Genomic DNA, 22,163 nt, shown 5'->3' with positions numbered 1-22,163 from the left:
AAAATTGAAACCAACAAAGTTTGTGTTCAAAGACTTGTGTGATTTTATAGTGCTTATTAACATTCAATGATGTTTGCAAATGTATGTTCACTGTGCTTTTTGATGTAGGAAGCAGGCATACTGCAGTACATAGATTATTTATTTATTTATTTATTTATTTATTTATTTATTTTTGAGACGGAGTCTCGCTCTGTAACCCAGGCTGGAGTGCAGTGGCCGCATCTCAGCTCACTGCAAGCTTCGCCTCCCGGGTTCACGCCATTCTCTTGCCTCAGCCTCCCCAGTAGCTGGGACTACAGGCGCCCGCCACCTCGCCCGGCTAGTTTTTTGTATTTCTTAGTAGAGACGGGGTTTCACCGTGTTAGCCAGGATGGTCTCGATCTCCTGACCTCGTGATCCACCCGTCTCGGCCTCCCAAAGTGCTGGGATTACAGGCTTGAGCCACCGTGCCCGGCCTCATAGATTTTTAAATAATTACATTTTATTTTATAAAAGGAATGTTGAACATAGCTGAGGACAACTAGAGGAAGGTAGAATAAATATTAGAAATGGGCACAGATACTGTGGTCAATAAATGAATATTTGAATGAAGTCTTACTTCTTTAAGACTCATAAAAATACCCAATATAGATGCTTATTTTTTTCTACTATTAATCTTAAAATAAATGTTCACCTTATAAAACATGAAGCACTTCTTAACACTCACTGATATATCTAAAAATTATTTTTTTGGAGCTAAAGTGTATATTTAGTTGACAAACAATTTACCATAAAATTCTAACATTTAATCTCATTCAAAGAAATATCTGTAAGCCTGTGGCTATCCTACACTGTGCAAAATAGCTTCTCCTACCGTTTTCTAAAATTATTTTGGACCCAATTTAAAACATAGCAAAATAAAACAATAACAGCAACAAAAATATTTATAATTCTAAATGATTCAATGAAGTTTTATAGTTACGTTTTTATTAGCTGATCTCTATGATGAGGCATTGATCTTTTGGCAACACTGTTCAAACTGTCTAAACCATATACCCAGGAAAAATATGTATTTTGTTTACCTGTCCCAGAAGGACTTAGAAAAAAATCACCTAGTTCCTGCAATTAAAATGTCAAAGGCATGCACAAAACAGTTTGGCTGGTACATTCAATGATAAGAAACACAGGCTTAGTTAAATTCATTTTTCTAAAGTGCCAAATGACAAGTTTTCATTGAATTCAGTCCAGGCTCAAAAGTATAATTGATGTCAGCTCAAATTCTTAGCCAAAGACAAACACTGAATCTGTTGCTGTTGGCTTTGTTTGGGTTTCAGGTGCAGGGCACCCGCCATATGGTATCCTTGAGGCTGTTTTTGTTATGGCGTGTGTGTCTGTATGTGTGAGTGTGTGTGCTTTTTAATATTGCAAACATCCTTCAGTTGCAAAGCAAACAAAGAAAAGGCAATCCACTCATTGCCTAGAACCACTACAGACCACCAACTGTTGGGTGCTATTAAAGTTATACAGAGCATTAGACAAATAGAAGTTCTTGTCAAAGATATTGCTTCACCACTGAATTCTTTATTTGCCCTTGACATCCCGTTTTTTCACCAACAAATGGCTGTGCATTTATAATTAATGAATTTACACTGTATTATTAATACAGAATTTAAGACATTGTGCAGCAAGCCAGTGTACATTTTCCAAGTTTTGCATCCAGTGTTTATTGAATCATCATTACCTGTGAGAGTAGAACATTTTTCAATGTGTAAAAATGTTTTATTTCAAAATGGGAAATAATTTGGACTGAATGATAAACAAGCAAATGAATCAGTGAATGAATCAATGAATGACTGCTTGTGGAAGAAGCTATTACATATTAAAAATAGTTTTCTCTGTCAGGTGTGGTGGCTCACACCTGTAATCCCAGCACTTTGGGAGGCAGAGGTGGGCAGATCACAAGGTCAGCAGATCCAGATCATCCTGGCTAACATGGTGAAACCTCGTCTCTACTAAAAATACAAAACTTTAGCCAGGCGTGGTGGCGGGCGCCTGTAGTCCCAGCTACTCAGGGGACTGAGGCAGGAGAATCGCTTGAACCTGGGAGGCAGAGGTTGCAGCCAGCCGAGATTGCGCCACTGCACTCCAGCCTGGGACAGAACGAGACTCCATCTCAAAAAAAAGAAAGTTTTCTCCAGCACAGTCAATATATTTAATACTATATTCAATAGATTTGAAAAGATTTACAGTTTTCTTCCTTGTTTATATAATTACAACTCTAATTCCTCAATCAAGTTATTATTAAAGACATAAAGTTCAGGCACTGCACAAGGCCATATGGTAAACATCATAAAAAACAAAAATCTCTAGGCTCAAGAAACAGGATTTTCATATCTAACAGGAATATGTATGAAACAATAGTGGATACTGTAGGCAGAATATAATCATTAAATATAAGTAGTATGCATAAAAAGGCCAGTATATAAATAATACTGGAAGGTTCCTTAAAGGGGGTGGGGCTTAACACACTCGGAGGAAGAAATAGATTTTACACAGAAAGGTGTGGATACTGAACATTCTTACAGGACAGACAAATAGTGTGAAGAAAAAGAAGTGAGAAGGAACACGCTGGGTTATAGGTAATTATGAACACTATATAGTGTGACTACAGTGTAACAGACAATATTGTTAGATAATTGAACTAGCAGGATTTTTAAGAACCTGATTTCTAGGCATTTAGACTTGACGCAATAGAATAGTGTGTTCAGTAAAATCTGGGATTGTAGATTAATCTGTTCAAGGCCCCTGAAGGTATCTGATTTCACTAGGAAATCTCCATTTTGGTCTGTTTCATATGTTCGGAAAACATTGTAAAATTTTGTTGAATGAAATGACTATGATATATAAAAAATATAGTTTCAATAGGCAGTAACAAATTTCTATTTACTTAAACCAACCATGGGATAAACTTAGCCTGTATAAACACATATAATATATTTACAGTGTAACAATTTAATTTTTTTGACTTGGTGATTATTATGATTATTAGTAAGTTATAAACAGAAGCCAAAATTCTAAAACTCCTGCCTCTAATTTGTACCTACTTTCTTATAACTGATACTCTCATTGTAATACAATTAACAAACATATCCCCAATAACAAATTAGTTGACCCTATTGAGGAAATATAGTAGGTGTGTGTGTATATATATGCTTACTATATATATTATTATTATATATTATTTACTACTACTATATATTATATACTACTATATAATATACAGTACTGTATTATACTACTATATAATATTTTATATAAATTTTACATAGAATATTTTATATAAAATTTAAATAGAATAAAATATACTACTATATAATATACAGTACTGTATATTATATACTACTACTTACTACATACTGTGTATTATATGCTACTATATATAATACTATATATTATATAGTACTATATATAAATATAAATATATTTTTATTATAAATAAATATACTTTCTAGTAGGTGTTACACTACTTCTAGACATTTTTGAAGGACAAACTTTTCAAAATAATTACAGGTAAAAGAGTTTTCTCCTGTTATTACTGCACATTTTAAGAGTTCAAAGACTAATAGGCCGGGCGCGGTGGCTCAAGCCTGTAATCCCAGCACTTTGGGAGGCCGAGACGGGCGGATCACAAGGTCAGGAGATCGAGACCAGCCTGGCTAACACGGTGAAACCCCGTCTCTACTAAAAAATACAAAAAACTAGCCGGGTGAGGTGGCGGGCGCCTGTAGTCCCAGCTACTCGGGCGGCTGAGGCAGGAGAATGGCGTAGACCCGGGAGGCGGAGCTTGCAGTGAGCTGAGATGCGGCCACTGCACTCCAGCCTGGGCGACAGAGCGAGACTCCGTCTCAAAAAAAAAAAAAAAAAAAAAAAAAAGAGTTCAAAGACTAATAAAAGTTATTAGTTTCACTTTATCAGTTTATCTGTGTCTTATTTTTCTTCTGGGCCCTCATACAACTAGCAAGTCTCAAAGATCAAGTATACAAGATATGTGGTCAATTCAGCGTCTAGCTCATGGGAGAACCTTGGTCAAATTCTTACTGATTTCATTGTCTATCAAATTATATTAAAAGCCAAGTTCCTTCTAAATGGTGTGACTTGCTAATGAGTTCACCTCTAAGCACTTCTCCAGCAGTTACCAAGATCTGTGTTTCAAGTACTCTAACTTATAAATTGGAAGTTTTCCTTGATTAGCACTCTGACTCAAAAGCTCTGGGTGGAGGTTATAGATAAAGAGTTTTGACTGATTTTCAAAATGTTGCTTCATCAATACAGGAGCTGATTTCTCTAGTCGGTGTCATTAAATGCTCCTCTGAAAGGTCAGGCAGGGCTGGCCAATTTTGTCCTGTGGGATATTAAACTTGACCTTTGGACTGTTGCTCCCCCTCCTGCTAATCCTGCCCTCTAGATACTCCTTTGCCATGCATTTCAATGGAACTTGGTGGCCATGCTGTTACTCATTAGAAAAGGCTTTGTTACAGATTTATGAATACCCTGGATGCTGGATAAAGTGATTTTTTAAATTATTATTATTATACTTTATGTTCTAGGGTACATGTACACAATGTGCAGGTTTGTTACATATGTATACATGTGCCATGTTAGTGTGCTGCACCCATTAACTCATCATTTACATTAGGTATATCTCCTAATGCTATTCCCCCCTCCTCCCCCCACCCCACAACAGGCCCCAGTGTGTGATGTTCCCCTTCCTGTGTTCAAGTGATCTCATTGTTCAATTCCCACCTATGAGTGAGAACATGCGGTGTTTGGTTTTCTGTTCTTGTGATAGTTTGCTGAGAATGATGGTTTCCAGCTACATCCATGTCTCTACAAAGGATAAAGTGTTTTTAGTAAACGAGTAATCATTGTGTATCTTATCTGCAGCTTTTCCTTATTCTTACAACCATTTCTTTAAAGTGGTGGTTCTCAATCCTGGCTTGACATTGGAATCACTTGAGGAGCTTTTCTACAACTTCATGCATAGGCCCCACTACAAACCAATTAAATCAGAATCTCTGGCCTTAGGACCCAGCATCAGCATTTTTTTAAGGCTTCCCAGGAGACGTCAATGAGTAGCCAAGGCTGAGAACTATTGTGGTAAAGAGATGCTTTGTCTTCTCAGATCCTTGTCTAAAGGTTATGAAGAGCAATTTGACTTCTTTCAATCTCTGGTTCTCCGCCGGGAAGTTCAATTGGATCAGAGTCACATGCTTCTAATTTGTGCCATATTTTATGATATTATGCTCCATCTAGTATTTCCCCAAATTATCTTAACTCCATTTTCTTCTGTGGATTCCAAAAGTAAGAGAGACGAAGAGTTGGCTTGTGAAGGGGATGCCGCTCCACTCTTTCTTTTGCAAGTGATAGAAGCCTTACCATAAATTAAAATAAGGAACATAGATTAAAATTTACTGAGTTATGTAACTGAAATGTTCTGGGAGTGGGACTAGATCAAGGGGTGGCTTGGTTTCACAACTAAAATGATGGTGTCACCAGGACTCCGTGTTTCCTTATTTTTTGACTTTGTCTGCAGTACTGTTGACTTCATTTTCAGGTCCTATATTTGGTGACCCTTTCGTTCCAGGCTAATATTATTCCAAGTACAAGCTAAATAGCAGACAAGTCTCTTTAAATAGGCCATGTTTAAGCTCCGGCAATCATTCTAATAGGCTAAATTAGATCTTGTATTCCTGAACTTACCCCTAAACCAATTACGACATATAGAGATATTTAGAGCTTAAAATAAGGCCTGCGTTTTCCCATGCTCCCTCTCTGGAGTCAGGGATAGTGTCCTATCTGAAGCACAATACCTGAAATTGGAGACAGGTATTTTCTACCAACATTTATATTGCTCCCACCTAAAGACAGGGAATCAGTAACAGGCTTCAAAAAAACTAACAAGCAATTGTCCATCATAGGGCAACAGAGCCAATGGGGTGAGGGCTCCAAGGAACTTGCAATAAAAATGAGTCTCTCTCATGGATCAGTGAATGACAAATATGAAAGAGTTTCTGGGTACGCCTTAGCCATGGCCAGCTTTTTATTAACCATAGGCAGAAAGGATCCAGCATAATGATGCAAGGTTACAGGATATTTTAGGAAAGGCAGGAACCAGTGAAGAATTACTTCATATCAGCAAGTCTTTCTTAATGAAGTGTAGGCTGTAAAAACACCAGTTTAAGAAAAAAAGAGGAACTAAATGACATTTCATAAAGTAAAAAAGAGAGATAAGCAACAGTTCTTTTAATTTAGCTGTTTCTCTATTACCTAAAAAAAAAAGATTCACAAGGGTAAGAATCATGCCTTATTCAATCTGCATGGGAAAGCCTATACATATTTGATAAGATGATGCTCTGGCCATAAAAGATAATAATGACAAAAGGTCCCTTCTCATCATCATGAAGATGATATGATCTAGAGATTACATAGGTTTTAGAAACAGTTGCTTATTGAATTCAACTTCCATGTGATGTTTGGTGAGACTTTTCACTTCTGTAAGCCTCAACAGCTTAATGTCTAAGATAGGATAATAATAATTCTTACCTATAGCGTTTTGAAGTGAGGTTATCCATGAAGCATGAACAAATGTTTGGCACAGAGCAAGTGCTCAATAAATATTAAACATTTATCTCTTCCTTCTCCTCTCCCTCCTCCTCTCTTTTATCTTATCAAGATCATAATTGTTATTGCATGGCAGTTAATGTTATTTAATCACTGAAATAATGTACTATTTTCCTTTGGATTTTTTAGTTTGATTTCTATATCTTTCTGGTCTGTTTCTAGAAGTAGTAAGATTTGATATGGTTTGGATCTGTATCCCCACACAAATCTCAAGTGTAATCCCCAGTGTTGGAGTTGGAGCCTGAGGGTAGGTGATTTGATCATGGGGGCGGTTTCTCAGGAATGGTTAGTACCATTCTCTTGATGCTGTTCTTGTGATAGTGAGTGAGTTATCATAAGATCTGGTTGTTTAAACGTGTGTAGCACCTCCCCACTCTTTCTTTTCCTCCTATTCCCTCCATGTGAGAGGCCTCATTTCCCCTTTGCCTTGTGTCATGATTGTAAGCTTCCCCAGGCCTCCCCAAAAGCTGAGTAGATGCCAGCACCCTGCTTCCTGTACAGCCTGCAGAACTGTGGGCCAATTAAGCCTCTTTTCTTTATAAATTATCCAGTCTCAGGTATTTCTTTACAGCAGTGCGAGAATGAACTAATACAAGATGTATAGGAAAAACAAAATTATAAGAAAAAAAAAGGAAAGAAGAAACCATGATATGAGAACTAAAAATAAAATCCTAAGTCCCCCAAAGGATGGAACAGACCCCTTTTGGCCAAGAGGACCCTAGAAAAACCTTAAACACTGAGTTCTCAGCCATGATAGGAAGACAGGTTGGACCCACCTTGTTGTACCTCCTCCCTTTTGCAGTTTGGACACAACTGACCAGCAATAATGTTAAAATAGAGATCATAAGACTGATGGAATAAACTCTTTGTGACAATAAAATACCAAATTATAAACAAGACCTAAAGCCATGCCAGGCAAGAATGAAGTCACTCATCCTTACATTTAAATAAACTATGTTCTAACTGCCACAATGTTGTACTTTTTTCTGGTAGCAAAATAAACAATGGCCTTGAGATAAGCAATATTGAAACCATTACGGTTCATCCTCCTCCAGACACTGAATAACTGACCCCCTGGCTCCACCAGCCGTAACTACAACTTTGATCAAACCAAGAGACTGATTTTAGTAGTTTTCTCCTGATAAGAGAATGCTGACCATGGACCGGCTCTGACTGGTTTACGGAGGCTGGGCACCTGAGCGCTCTGCTTCACCTTTTGATGTATAGGGCCTAATTGTAACATATTTAAAGGTAAAGTCTTCATCCCAAAGTGAATAGGGGGTTGTATGAAACATGGATGTTTGTTCAGTATGCACATGTCAGGACCCTGTTTGTGAATATCCATAGCTCCTCCTGTAACCTATTGAATACTTAGTCAACCCCTTCAGGATAAATTCCTGTCTCACCTTCCCTCCTTCCAAGTGCCTGCCTTTTGGTTTTCCTGGTACCTATGCTCCCCAGCCTGTGTGGTGGCCGACCCGCAGATTGTAACCTTTCATAAGAAATAAAGTCTCCTTTCTAAATTTATAAATTGGTGATTTTTCAATTGATGTACCCATAATTCTCTCATTCAAATTTAAATACTACTAAATATTTTGGTGTTTTTCTTCCTTCATTTTCTTCCGAATAACTTTGATATGCTTATTTTTAATTTTAAGAATAAAATACTCTATATTTGTTAAAATTGCCCTCTACTAATTTCTTAAATGTTTGTATCTATAGAAGATATAGCATTTCTCATAATATTCAAAAAATGTAAAAATTCACCTGAATTCCTATTTTTCAGTTCTTTAGTTAGCTAACTAGTTAAATAGATATTCATCAGATTTTCCATTTTAGTTTTTATATTTAAGAACCAGGAAACATTTTTTAAACTTCTACAGACTAAAAGTAGCATTGAATATCTTCTTAGTCTGGGTAAACGTGTTGGAAATAATCATAGTCATTCAAATGTAGATTTTACTATGTAAACCAATTAATAAATATCCTAAGCAAGATAAATTACATAGTTGCCTCAGAATGAGGCAGGTTCAAAAATATATTTATAAATTATTTTGAACTCCAAGTTAATCTTAAGATTAAATTTAATCTAACATGTAAACAATTCATTTTGTCATAAACCCATTGGGAATCATCTTTTCTAAAACTGCAAGACAGAAAAGATAAAAACCATATTCCCAGTTCTCCCCTGTGGAGAGAACAAGCTTTTCCTGGCTTTCTTGCACATTCTTGAAAGAACTAAAGAATTGCTTCATCTCTGCTGCAAGTAAACAATTGCTATTCAACAGTCAGTCACACCAGGCAGGCATGCCCAGCACCACTTACAGCCTGCTGAAGCACAGCCTCTCCCAACTTCTACCAGAGGTAGCAGGGAAATCAGTAAATAGGCAGGTTGGCAGAATGGAAATAGGAAGAAGTGAGATATCCTCAACTGAGCCTTTTTCAGCCATACACTCTTCTTCTTGCCTCCCCAGTCAATTCCCAGAAGAACTGCAAGTCAGGTAAAAGACCAAGAAGAATCTAATTGTTTTCTGCTGTTCACCTCATGAACAATATCCCAAGATGAAATAGGCTGAATATGAGAGTGCTTTTGATAACAAAAACAGGAAAGTTTTGGCATCACCACCAACCCAGCCTCTATTGTCTTTCCCAAATGCCTATATTTCTCTTACTTCCCTGCCACTCCCATAGTCAATGGACTACATACTTACCAATTCACTTACCAGACAAGATTTTCAAGTGTCCTCCCGTTTATTCTCTTCTCCTTTCTATTTACTTAGTAATGCATTTTCATCCTTTCTCTCATAAATTGGCTTAGGAGGCTTCAGTTGGTCTCCCTCATTCCCATCCTCCCAGTTCCATTTATTCTTCCTGCTCCTGCTAAGATTTATCTGTTTGTACCTCTAATTGTTCTGCTTTTAAAAATATATAAACAAGCCAGGCGCGGTGGCTCATGCCTGTAATCCCAGCACTTTGGGAGGCCAAGGTGGGTAGATCATGAGGTCAGAAGGTCAAGACCAGCCAAGATGGTGAAACCCCGTCTCTACTAAAAATACAAAAATTAGCCGGGCGCAGCAGCAGGTGCCTGTAATCCCAGCTACTCGGGAGGCTGAGGCAGGAGAATCACCTGAACCCAGGGAGCGGAGGTTGCAGTGAGCCAAGATCACACCACTACACCCCAGCCTGAGTGACAGAGTCAGACTCCATCTCAAATAAATAAATAAATGAATAACTAAATAAATGAATAAATAAATAAATATAGCAATAAATAGAATATAGAAACAATTTCCACTCTTTCTTTGTGTGGATGAGATAGATACAAACTCCCTAGGGTGGCATAAAAATCTTTGCCTGGTATGTTTCTACTCTAACATCAGGATGCCATCTCAGCCATCATCATTCCTGCTTTATCCTCTCCCCCATCACACCTACTTTCTTTTCTTCCTCCTCTCCCCCATCACACCTGCCACCATTCTCTTCATACATCATTTCTTTTCTTGCCCACATACACATACATTTGCATATGTCATTCTTCCAGCACAGGAAATAATATCAGAAGTAACATTTTTTGAGCACACTTAATTTTTCAAGCATGCAATCTGTACAGCAATGTAAAGACATGGGAATGATTGTTTCTATTTTGTAGGAAAGAAAACTGAGGAGAAGGAAACTGTCCAAGCACATTATAATGATTGACAGTGTTGCCTGGCTTAAAATCTTTGTCCTTTCTCCTGTGTGGAATGCCCTACACCCAATTCTTTGCTGAAAAAATCCTCATCTGGCCTTTAAATCTCAGTTTAGATATGAGCTCACCTCCCAAGGCTCAGACAGAAGAATGGGATAACTTTCTATATAATGTTACTTGTTCAGGTGATCTCAGAATTTCTGCATGGGAGACTCAGAGGAACAATCCATTTGCAAGGTGAGGATAGTGGGGGCAGGCAAGGAGACCCATCTTGGAGCTTTGTTTATGTAGTGAGCACACTGTTTCAACTCTGTTTTATGCTAATGAAGATTAGTATGCAATGCCCACAGACAACCTGCCTCTTGGCATTGCAATATGACATCTCTTATGACACAAATTGTATTCTAGTCTTCCATGAAAACAGCTACCTGATAGACTAATAAAGTGAGCTTCCTGGGTCTTGTACAATATCTCATTCATCTTTATATTCAATACCCTTGACAGGGATCTAGCTTTCTATAGGTGCTCAGTAATTGTTGGGTAAACGAGAGCAGGAATAGATGAAATGATTATTTCCTGCCATAAAAACACTTTGGAATCTTTCAATGAACTTCATTAGGAAACAGCTTGGAAGTATGTTGTTTTCAATTATCAAAAACCAAGGCTCTAAGTACCTGTTAATGGCATGTGTGGCTATTTTAGTAGTTAAGTTTTAATACATTTAAACAAATAGATGACTTTAATACCCAAAGTCAATGATCCATTTAGCCAAGTAATGCCATAATTTGCTCTCAAAAAGATCACTTCACAGTTAATTCACTTTAATCTCGGTAATGGTTATATTTCTATTATTACAATTCAATTAAAATCAAACAATTTTCTTTAAAAAATTAAGCTGGAAACTTGGAATAGTTTACATAAAAATAGTAATTGAAAATTATAAAGGTACTAAGAAAACATGCCACTTCTACTTTTATAACCTCAAAATGGGAACTAATAAAAGACAGGGCTGTAATTCTATAGGGAAATGTAATAGCCAAGATCCTAATATTTTGTGTCAGATGTTGAGGAAAAAAAGTTGACAAAGAGCCACATACAGCTCATCGTTTCTTCATTTACCCAATGAAATAAGACCACAGGCCACCACGATATTTTAGTTTTCTCTCTAAACTATGACAGTGACTGTTACTTTAGTCTCTATCAGACAAAACACTAGATTCTTTGCATGAACTATCCATTCTAATTCTCACAAATATACTTTAGAGTAGATAATGTTCTCTTTTCTCTACAAATAAGGACACTGAGTTTCAAAGAATTTGTAAATGATTGGACAAGCATCTTCTATAACTTATCTGATATTTAAAGTCTGACAATTGTTTCTATACAATTCTACTCTTATAACTATAAATTCTACTTAGTTATTTCAGGCATATGGAATTCTTTAAGATAACAGCATCATTTAGAATCATAGGCATATATTGAACTTTACTTAACCTTTGTAATGTCTCAATTTACTTTATAAAATGATTTTGAGGATTAAATGATAGAATCAATGTAAAGCAACAGCTCTGAGCTTATAATTAGGCTTGTAACAGGTTCTGAGCTTACAATAAGCACTCAATAAACTTTGGATGATGATGATGTTCATGATGATGATGATAATGATGATGATAGTGATAATGATGATTTAGTCTAACCTACTCATTTTTCTATGTTTCAATAAGAAAGTGATTCAGATAAATCAAATGACAAGCACCCATGGGAAAATGGTGGCAGAGCCTGATTCTCACTTTTCTAGGGCACTGCTTACCTAGAGATTGCTTGATGGTATAGTATGATGGATATTACCATGTATAACCTGACATGCAGGTAAAAGAGAAAACAAACAAAAGGAGGTAATCTTCTCTAGGTTCAGAAAACAAACAAAAGGAGGTAATCTTCTCTAGGTTCAGCAATATAATATCTTGCTACTCAATGTGTGTTCCACAAACAAGCACCATCAGTATCACTTGAGAACTGGTTAAAAAGGCAGACTCTCAGACCCCTCTCCAGAACTGCTGAATCAGAATCTGCATTTTCACAAGATGCCCAATGATTCACAATCCCACTAAAGTTAGAGAAGCATGGCTACAGTCCTCAACCACCCGGAAGCAAAATAAAGATTAAGAATATGGGCTGTGGAGAGAGACCCAGATTCCAGCCCTGTCTCTAGCATTTCCTAGCTGTGACACCTTGGACAAGTTCTTACAAAAATTAAATGCTATCACCTGAGGTTAGGAGTTCGAGACCAGCCTAGCTAACATGGTGAAACCCCGTCTCTACCAAAAATATAAAAAATTAGCTGTGCGTGGTGGCAGGCACCTGTAATCCCAGCTACTTGGGAAGCTGAAGCATGGAGAATTGCTTGAACCCAGGAGGCAGAGGTTGCAGTGAGCTGAGATCGCACCATTGCACTCCAGCCTGGGCTACAAGAGCAAATCTCCATCTCTAAAAATAAAACAAAACAAAACAAAAAAATTAAATGTCATAGTATATTTAAAGCACCTAATACAATATGATTAAACTCACTGTCATAATAATGAAGACAGACCTAAATATTAAGAAGCGTACTTTAAATGGCAAATAATGAGAAGATAGAGATTTGGACATGGGTCTAAAATTTTCATCTTCCAAATCAAATAGGAATAAAAGAGACTTACAGAAAAAAATGTTGAGAGTAATTATGAAACACCTAATTTTAAAAAATGTATATATATGTATATACACACATGCACATATGTACGTATATATGTATGTATATGTGCATATACATACATGTATATATACCTACACATACAAATATATACATATAATTTCTCAGGTTTGTACAAAATGTTCTTTATTCCCAAATACAGATCCTATTCATGCAGGGAAAATAAAACTGAGACTGAGTCAAAAGTGCATGTTGGATTCTGTCCACTAGCTATGTCCAGATCCTTAACTGACTATTCTCATTTTAGCAAAATCAGATTGCATGGAAATGGACATTTTTTACTTGTTGAGTAGAAAATTAGCTCAGTGTTAATGCTCATCTTATTTCATAGTTTTCAGTGTGTTGTAACACTGACACATCAACAAGGTGACCTGTCATCTCATCAACCTGGCCAAGTAAAAATTAAATAAAGATAGATGGAGATTAGTATGACTTATATCATAACAGAAGATAGCATTAACCAGGAAAGATGATGGGGGGCCCATGAGTTTTAGAAAAAATTAATTTCTCTTAAGTGAAACAGAAGTTGTTTTTACCAACAGTACTTTCCAAATGTACTTAAATTCCCACAGTATCATTTTCTGTATTTGTAAAATAATGATATTATGAGAGTCACTGATGAAATGGTATATCAAAGCACATTTTTGGATTTGGAAGCACATTCTAGCATGCCTAATGTCACGTGATTAATCTGAGTCTGTGCCAAATTAAAGCCCTAATTAAATATGCACTTTTTAAATGAAGATGGAAGGGTCTTCCTACACCAGCCATGCCTGGTAGCATCTACCTAGTCATTCTCCATCACGTGACCAAAAAATGTGCTCTTTAAATTTGTTTTAGCTGGTGTTACAAATGAGAAACGAGTGGTCTTTAACTTGTGAGCTCACCAGATGGCTTTAGCATAGATCAGATAATAGGATAATAGTATTACAATTTTTCCAGGGCATATTTTTCTCTATATATGAATAATTAAACCTTCTTCATCTCAGCTTTTTCTGAAAAAAATAAGCAAATTACAAGTTGGTGATTGTAATTGTCACATTTCAGTCTTTATTTTTCATTACCTAATGTTAGTTTTCAAGTATTCTATGTGTAGTTGGGTCACCTAATTTTAGAGGTTTTCATGATGAAAATCTAAAACCATAGAGACAGATCGATTTGGGTTGTTTAAAATTAATTTGGCCTTTTATTTTAAGTTAAAAAGAAGCCTGGGTTATGTCAAAGATTAGCTGACCTCTCCCTCAACAAATTGTTCACCAATAAAGCTTAAGACTTAATTTATAGTTATCATGGTAGCCTGTCTTTGCATTTATTATCAGTTCACACCATGGACCTCTAGGGAATTGCTTGTCAGTGCTGATTTTTTTTTTTTTTTGTCATTCCAGAGATCCTTGAAATATTATATCTGATAATGATCCTAAGACCTGATTAAATTGCCTGAGAGGCTTTTTTTTCTTACACCTTGGCCAGATAGATAAGTTCTCTATAGCCACTAACAGTCAGTCAGAATGGATTTCATTCTGATAATCAAGGCCTAAATTAATCTCCTTTTCCCGATTTTTGATGATAGTACACATCAATTTTCTTCTCTCTCACAAATGATGTCATATATAAGTATATGAAAATAATCCTTTCATATTTTTATAATATTGCATTCTTCTATCTAAAGGTTTTTAGTTTAAGCTATCTTAAAAATATTTGGAAAGGTCACTGACCTTAATATTGCTATAAATTATATGGAATCAAGATTTTTCATCAATGTATCATTAAAAGTTTATTTTCCAGTTCAACATCTACAACACATTCCAGGAGGTGCTGTAAAATACATTCTGTGTTCCACACCTGTGTATTATCTGCAACCACCTTACATCTGAAGAATTGCAAAAGAATCCAATCTGTTCTATCTACTGCCTTTCTTTTTTTCTGTCCAATTATTTAATTCATTATATTCATTTATTAATACTCTCTTCTGGTTCTCACTATATGACCTCTCCTGGGTTCTATAAGTACAGTGGAGAGCCAAAAGAGATGTAGTTTCTGTCCTCAAAGACCTTAGAAGCAAGTTGAGAAAAGATCATCAATCAGAAAACAAATGGACAAAACAAAGTTGCCAATTACTTAGTGCCAGCAGGAGATGCTGTATAGTTAAAAGGGGGATGAGGGTGGGCTGGGTGCAGTGACTCATGCCTATAGAGGCAAGCTATATTTGGGCCCCTTTTGGCCATGGCTGGAGCTGGAGCTGGTGGGATTCAGGGAGCAGTGTCCCAAAGCTGCATAGGGCAGTTGGGCCCTGGGCCTGGCAATGATACTACTCTGTCCTCCCAGGCCTCCAAGCCTGTGATGGGAAGGACTGCCACAAAAGTTTCTGGAATGCTTTCTCTCCACTGTCTTGGATATTAGCACTTGCCTTCCTTTCAGTTATGCAAATTTCTGCAATCTGCTTGAATTCCTCCCCCTGAAAATGGGCCTTCCTTTTTCTACCATATGACCAAACTGCAAATTTTCCAAAATTTTATGCTCTGCTTCCCCTTTAAATATAAGTTCCTTTTTAGATCATCTCTTTGCTCACACACATGGGAATAGGCTGTTAGAATCAGCCAGGCCAAATCTTGAACACTTTTCTGCTTGGAAATTTCTTCCACCAGATAACTTCAATGCTCATTCTCAACTTCAAACTTCCACAGGTCCCCAGGGCAGGGGCACAATGCAGCCAACCTCTTTGCTAATGCATAACAAAAGTGACCATTGCTCCAGTTCCTAATTAGTTCCTCATTTCCATCCGAGACCTCCTCAGCCTGGACTTCATTTTCCATATCACTATCAGCATTTTGGTCACAAGAACTTCACAAGTCTCTATAAAGTTCCAAAGTTATTTTCCATTTTCCCATCTTCTTCTGAGTTCTCCATACAATACCATCCTTTGTCTGTTACCCAGTCCAAAGCTGCTTTCACATTTTCAAGTATCTTTATAGCAACGCCCCACTCCTCAGTACCAATGTTCTGTATTAGTCAGTTCTTGCACTACTATAAAGAAATACCTGAGACTGAGTAATTTATAAAGAAAAGAGGTTTAATTAACTTATGGTTCTGCAGTCTGTACAGGAATCATAGTAGCTCCTGCTTCTGGGGAGGCCTCAGGAAACTTACAATAATGGCAGAAGGTGAAAGGCAGGCAGGCACCTTTTACATGGCCAGAGTAGAAGGAAGAAAGAGAGGGGAAAGGTGCTACATACTTTTAAACAACCAGATCTTGTGAGAACTCCCTCACTATACAGTACCAAGGAGGAGATGGTACTAAGCCATTCATGAGAATTTCACCCTGTTAAATCAAACTAAATATGACCAGAGAAAGCCTCTGTAATTCCATAATTGAGTCCTTGAGAACAAACCATACTAACCAGTAGGCAGACAAGACTGAAAACCTAATTTAGGAACATGCTTCTGTAACAATTGCTGAGTCTCAGCCAAATCCAGCAGCCATACTTGAACCACTCATATGCTGCTGACTGTTCAAACTGTGTTCAAATAAAGCAAATGCCAAGCTGCAACCAATCCAGCTGTTCCTGTAACTCACGTCTGTTTTCTATGCATCACTTTCCTTTTTTTGTCTATAAATTTGCTGTGACCATGAGATGACCCTGGAGTCTATCTGAATCTGCTGTGATTCAGGAGTCTGCCCAATTTGCAAATGTTTTTCTCTTGCTCAATTAAACTCTGTTAAATTTAATTTGTCTAAGGTTTTCTTTTAACTGCCCCCATGATCCAATCACTTCCCATCTGCAACATTGGGAATTACAATTAAACATGAAATTTGGGTGAGGATACTCAAAAAAACAATCCAAGATCCAAGCCATATCAATGCTATTAACACTTAATAGACTGAGTTCACAATATCTCCAAGCTATGCCTGTAAAAGCTATGGTTCTTTACATAAATATGAGCTTAATATGTTTTCTCCTCTTCCTTCATCCATCTCTTTCCTAGCTTCACATTTCTATTTTCCCTATCAAAGTACTTAGTTCCATTTTGATTGCTTTGCTCACGTTGATCCCTCCCTCCTCCACCCTTTCCCAAACCCTAACTCAAGAATGTGTTTCTTACTCTTTACCACTTTCTTTTATGACGTTTCCTCTCTTCAAGACAGAAGAAACAAAGGTCTATCCCTAATTAAAATCTCAGCTCCTTCATTGTGACCTCCTAGAACACTTTAGTCTTTTCGGTTATACCTCCTTTGATTTCAAATTCCTACGGGAGTAATTATCTTCCTCATTTGTCCATCACTCAGTCTGTGCATCAAAGCATTTTCATTTATCTTTCTGTGGAAATAATTTAGATATTAAACAGAATTGCACATCCCTCAAGAACAGAATCTCTTAAAACTCCTTATATTCCTAGGAGTGGCATAGTGCATAATTAGTCCTGAAGTCACATTCTTTTATTCTTATACCTGTGGCTACAAGGCAGCCTTAGTACCACCTAAATATCATGCAAAGGGATCTCCAAAAAGAAAGTCATGTTATTGGAAAATGGAAGAAATCAGGGAGGGTAGAATTAAACAAAGCAGAATAGAAGAGATGGCTCTATAATTCACTTATTCATTACCAGCCCTTTGTGACAGAGCTATCATATACTCCTGCTTATCATTCTAACAATATTAAGCGCTATATTGTGTAAAGAAGGCAATTGATAAATAAAACATGGGGTATATAATTCCAGCAAGGTGGTAACAAATAAATTTACACCTGAATTTGAATTTTGGAAATTAGGTTAATAAAAGCAAGAGTGTTTATTTTCTTAGTAAATATTTACTTTGGGTATTTAGAACCTATTGCAAGGCAAATGGCAAGTGCATAAAATTGACCCTCAAGTAAGGCGTCAATTAGATGATGATTACTTCTAACCTATTCTTGCCCAGAGCAGAGTAAATGGATATTATCTCTTCTCTAAATTGACCATATATTTTCCGTCTTCCCCAGGGCTGACCAAAAACTTCTTGTGTTCTTTCACCTTCTCATACCTTGAGTCTATGCATTACTGTTCTACTTTTTCTGTGAGTGAACTTTGCCCCCTCCACTGCCCACCTTTTAGGAAGCAGACTCTTCCACTAATGATCCAGTCAACAAGACAGAAGGAATGAAGAGGTGACAGCATGTTCTGACTGTGTCCCAGCCTTCCTCAAAGTGGGAAAGGCTGTACTCACCCAAAGTGCCTACCACTCACACTTTGACCACTGCCTCTCACCCCACTTTCTCCCATATCCCTCATAAATCTTCTGTCCTCTGACTTTCACTCTGCCCAGCCCAACCTTTGTACCCATGGCTGTAGCCATCATCCTCCATTTGTATGCTTTATAACTCAATAATCAGGGTGCACCTTCCTCATATTTGTTTTTGCTTAATTTTAATTATTCACCTTTTGGTCTTTTAATATGTCTTTAGCTCATTTAATTTTGCTAGCATTTTATCTATTTTTAATTCTTACCTTATATTGTGGTCTTATTTCTAATTCCAATGTCATATTCCATATTAGTTCTTTCTGCCATTCTCCTTTTAATATTTTTCTGACAGTTTTTCTCTTTTAATATTTTTCTCTTCTATAATTTTGATTTCTTTCTTAAGTGACATTTTAAATTATTTTAAAATAATAATGACTCAAGGCAACAAAGATAAAAAGGGGAAATTCCTCATGATTCTCATGCAAAATATTTATTCAAAACTTTATAAAATGTTCTATTTCTCTGTTTTCCTCATTCCTGAATATATTCCTCTTCTTATTTCTCTATCTCCCAAGGCAAGAACAAGCAACTAATAAGACTTTGTGACCACAGTTAATAATAATATATTGTATATTTCAAAATTGCTTAAGAATAGATTCTTAATATTCTCCCCTCAAAAAACTGTTAAGTTGGTAAGGTGAAGGATACATTAATTACCTTGATTGAATCTTTCTGCAATGTATACATAGAACAAAACACCACATTTTACTACTTAAATATAATAAATTATTTATGGCCGGGCGCGGTGGCTCAAGCCTGTAATCCCAGCACTTTGGGAGGCCGAGACGGGCAGATCATGAGGTCAGGAGATAGAGACCATCCTGGCTAACACAGTGAAACCCTGTCTCTACTAAAAAAATACGAAAAACTAGCCAGGCAAGGTGGCGGGTGCCTGTAGTACCAGCTACTCGGGAGGCTGAGGCAGGAGAATGGCGTGAACCCTGGAGGCAGAGCTTGCAGTGAGCAGAGATCTGGCCACTGTACTCCAGTCGGGGTGACAGAGCGAAACTCCATCTCAACAACAAAAACAACAACAACAACAACAACAAAAGAAATTATTTATTTATTTATTTAAGAGAGGGACTCTCACTCTGTTGCCCAGGCTGGAATGCAGTGGTGCTGTATTGGCTCACTGCAACCTTCACCTCCTGGGTTCAAGTGATTCCCTTGCCTCAGCCTCCCGGGTAGCTGGGATTACCGGCATCCACTACCATACCCAGCTAACTTTTGTATTTTTAGTAGAGACAGGATTTCACCATTTTGTCCAGGCTGGTTTTGAACTTCTGACCTCAGGTGAGCCGCCCACCTTGGCCAAAGTACTGGGATTACAGGCGTGAGCCACCGCACCTGGCTTATTATTGTTATTTAAGATAGAGTCTCACTCTGTCACCCAGGCTGCAGTGTAGTGACACGATCTCGGCTCACTGCAATCTCCACCTCCCGAGTTCAAGCAATCCTCTCACCTCAGCTTCCAGAGTAGCTGGGACTACAGGCATGCACCACCATGCCCAGCTAATTTTTTTGTGTTTTTAATAGAGACAGGGTTTCACCATTCTGGCTAGGCTGCTCTCAAACTTCTGATCTCAAGTGATCTGCCCACCTCAGCCTCCCAAAGTGCTGGGATTACAGGTATGAGCCACCAAGCCTGCCTAAATATAAAAAAATTTTCTGTCAATTGAAATTTTGTTTAAAAAGACACTGAAATCCCATAAGCTCCTGGCACTGGTTGAAGTGGCTCATGCATGAAGGAGAAAATAACAGAACAGTTAATGGAGATGCTATTATGACTAGTTTAAAAGAGTCTCCAGATTAAAAGGTTTGTGTTTGAAGACACTCTGAGGATATCAGCCTCCACAGTTGTGCATATGTCAGAAAACATCAAAAATATTAGCAAAATGCAATGTTGACACCATACCGTGCTGTAGATCCAGACAGCAGCAAATGTCCCCAGTGTAATTTGCATCTTTGGAACAAGCTCAAGTTCAATGCTTTCTTAAATCTATCAAAAGAGATTACTTCTCACCTTAATGACACCAAGAGGGTGAAGAGATTTTCAAAATTGTCACCAAGACAGGTTTTTCATTTCTTGATTGTCCTGGAATTTCAGAAAAGCAGAAATAGGTTGTTAGGAAATCCCTAGGTTTATTTTTAGAGAGTCTAATTCTAGAATCCCAGATCTCACTCTCAGTACTTTTTCCCAGAAGGTGCTTGGTGGCTTGGCATAATCAGACAGACTAAGGTTCAGAAAACACAGAAGTCGTTGGAAACCAGCCAGGTGGACAATGTGGAATATAGAATTGCACTTGGGTTTTCTAAAAATAATATTGGTTAAGTTTGTACTTTATTATCCCTTTGCCATAATTTCCCTTACTTACTTTATACAATTCTTTTCTTCTTGAATTTTATGGGTAAATACTTTGAAGGACAATGTGGGACATATGTTAATTAATTAGTTAATCACTGCAGAGATAAATGAACACAAATGTTTCTGTAGATGTAATTTTTATTGAGCTCTCTTAGACATTCAAAAATTAGCTATGAACACGCAAAAAGGCTCAAGTCTTTATTCATGTTAACTTTATTGCATTTTTTATGATGAAAAGAGTGCTTTAACTTTATTGCACTTTTTATGATAAAAAGAGTACTGTCTTGATTCCATATTTTATTTCAGTTCTTACTCTTTTTGTAAACTCCTGCCACTTCCATTCTCCACCTGTCTTCAAGATGCACCCATTTGTCTCATATTCATCTTATTTTATAATATTGCATTATGTGTATTTTTAATTTATATAAATTACACTTATATGTATTTTATTGTTTATTTCTGTTTTTTTTTCCTACTCAATGCTGTTTTTAACATCTACTCATGTTACCCTATTGATCTAGTAACTTTGTACTCTTTTCCTATTGCTGCTATAACAAATTACCAGAAATTTAGTTGTTGTATTTTTTTTTTTTTTTTTTTTGAGACGGAGTCTCGCTCTGTCCCCCAGGCTGGAGTGCAGTGGCCGCATCTCAGCTCACTGCAAGCTCCGCCTCCTGGGTTTACGCCATTCTCCTGCCTCAGCCTCCCAAGTAGCTGGGACTACAGGCGCCCGCCACCTCGCCCGGCTAATTTTTTGTATTTTTTTTAGTAGAGACGAGGTTTCACCATGTTAGCCAGGATGGTCTCGATCTCCTGACCTCGTGATCCGCCCGTCTCGGCCTCCCAAAGTGCTGGGATTACAGGCTTGAGCCACCGCGCCCGGCCAGTTGTTTTAAAACAACACAAACGTATTCCCTTAAGTTTTGGAGGTCAGAAGCCCAAAATGGGTCTCACTGAGCTAAAATCAAGATGTTATACCAGCATTACTTTTTTTTTTTCTGGAAGCTCTAGGGAAGAATTTGTTTACTTGCCTTTTCCAGCTTCCAAAGGCTGCCCACATTCCTTGACTTATGGCCCCTTTTCATCCTCGAAGTCAGCAGCAATGGTTGGTTGAGCCTTTCTCACACTGCATCACTCTGACACTTCTGCCCCTCTGGTCTCCACTTAAGGATGCTTGTGATTATCCTGGGTCCACCTAGATAATTCAGAATAGTGTCATAATTTTAAGTTCAGGTGATTAGCCACTTGAATTCCATCTGAAAACTTTATTTTTCCTTGCCATGTAACCCAACATATTCACAGGGAGTAGGACACAGGCATTTTTGGGAGGCCATTATTCAGCCTACCCAAATGACATCATATTCCATACTTTATCTGCCATATTTTCATGTACCTCTTCCTCTTTCTAAGGGACAGTTGCATTGTC

At 37.4% G+C, this 22,163-nt stretch overlaps 1 long non-coding RNA gene across 6 annotated transcripts in view; it reads right to left on the bottom strand.

Annotated features, from left to right (window-relative positions):
- Positions 1 to 22,163, bottom strand: part of LOC105481326 (uncharacterized) — a 430,141-nt gene that overhangs the window by 63,319 nt on the left and 344,659 nt on the right. For all 6 annotated transcript variants that reach the window (XR_011610083.1, XR_011610082.1, XR_011610085.1 and 3 more), the window contains 2 exons: positions 21,769 to 21,932; positions 20,396 to 20,467 (listed from right to left, as the gene is read on the bottom strand). This is a non-coding gene — a long non-coding RNA (uncharacterized lncRNA). The remainder of the gene's footprint in view (positions 1 to 20,395; positions 20,468 to 21,768; positions 21,933 to 22,163) is intronic.

Source organism: Macaca nemestrina, chromosome 11 (genome assembly GCF_043159975.1).
Source record: "Macaca nemestrina isolate mMacNem1 chromosome 11, mMacNem.hap1, whole genome shotgun sequence".
NCBI lineage: Eukaryota > Metazoa > Chordata > Mammalia > Primates > Cercopithecidae > Macaca > Macaca nemestrina.
This window is presented reverse-complemented; position numbering and strand designations above follow the sequence as displayed.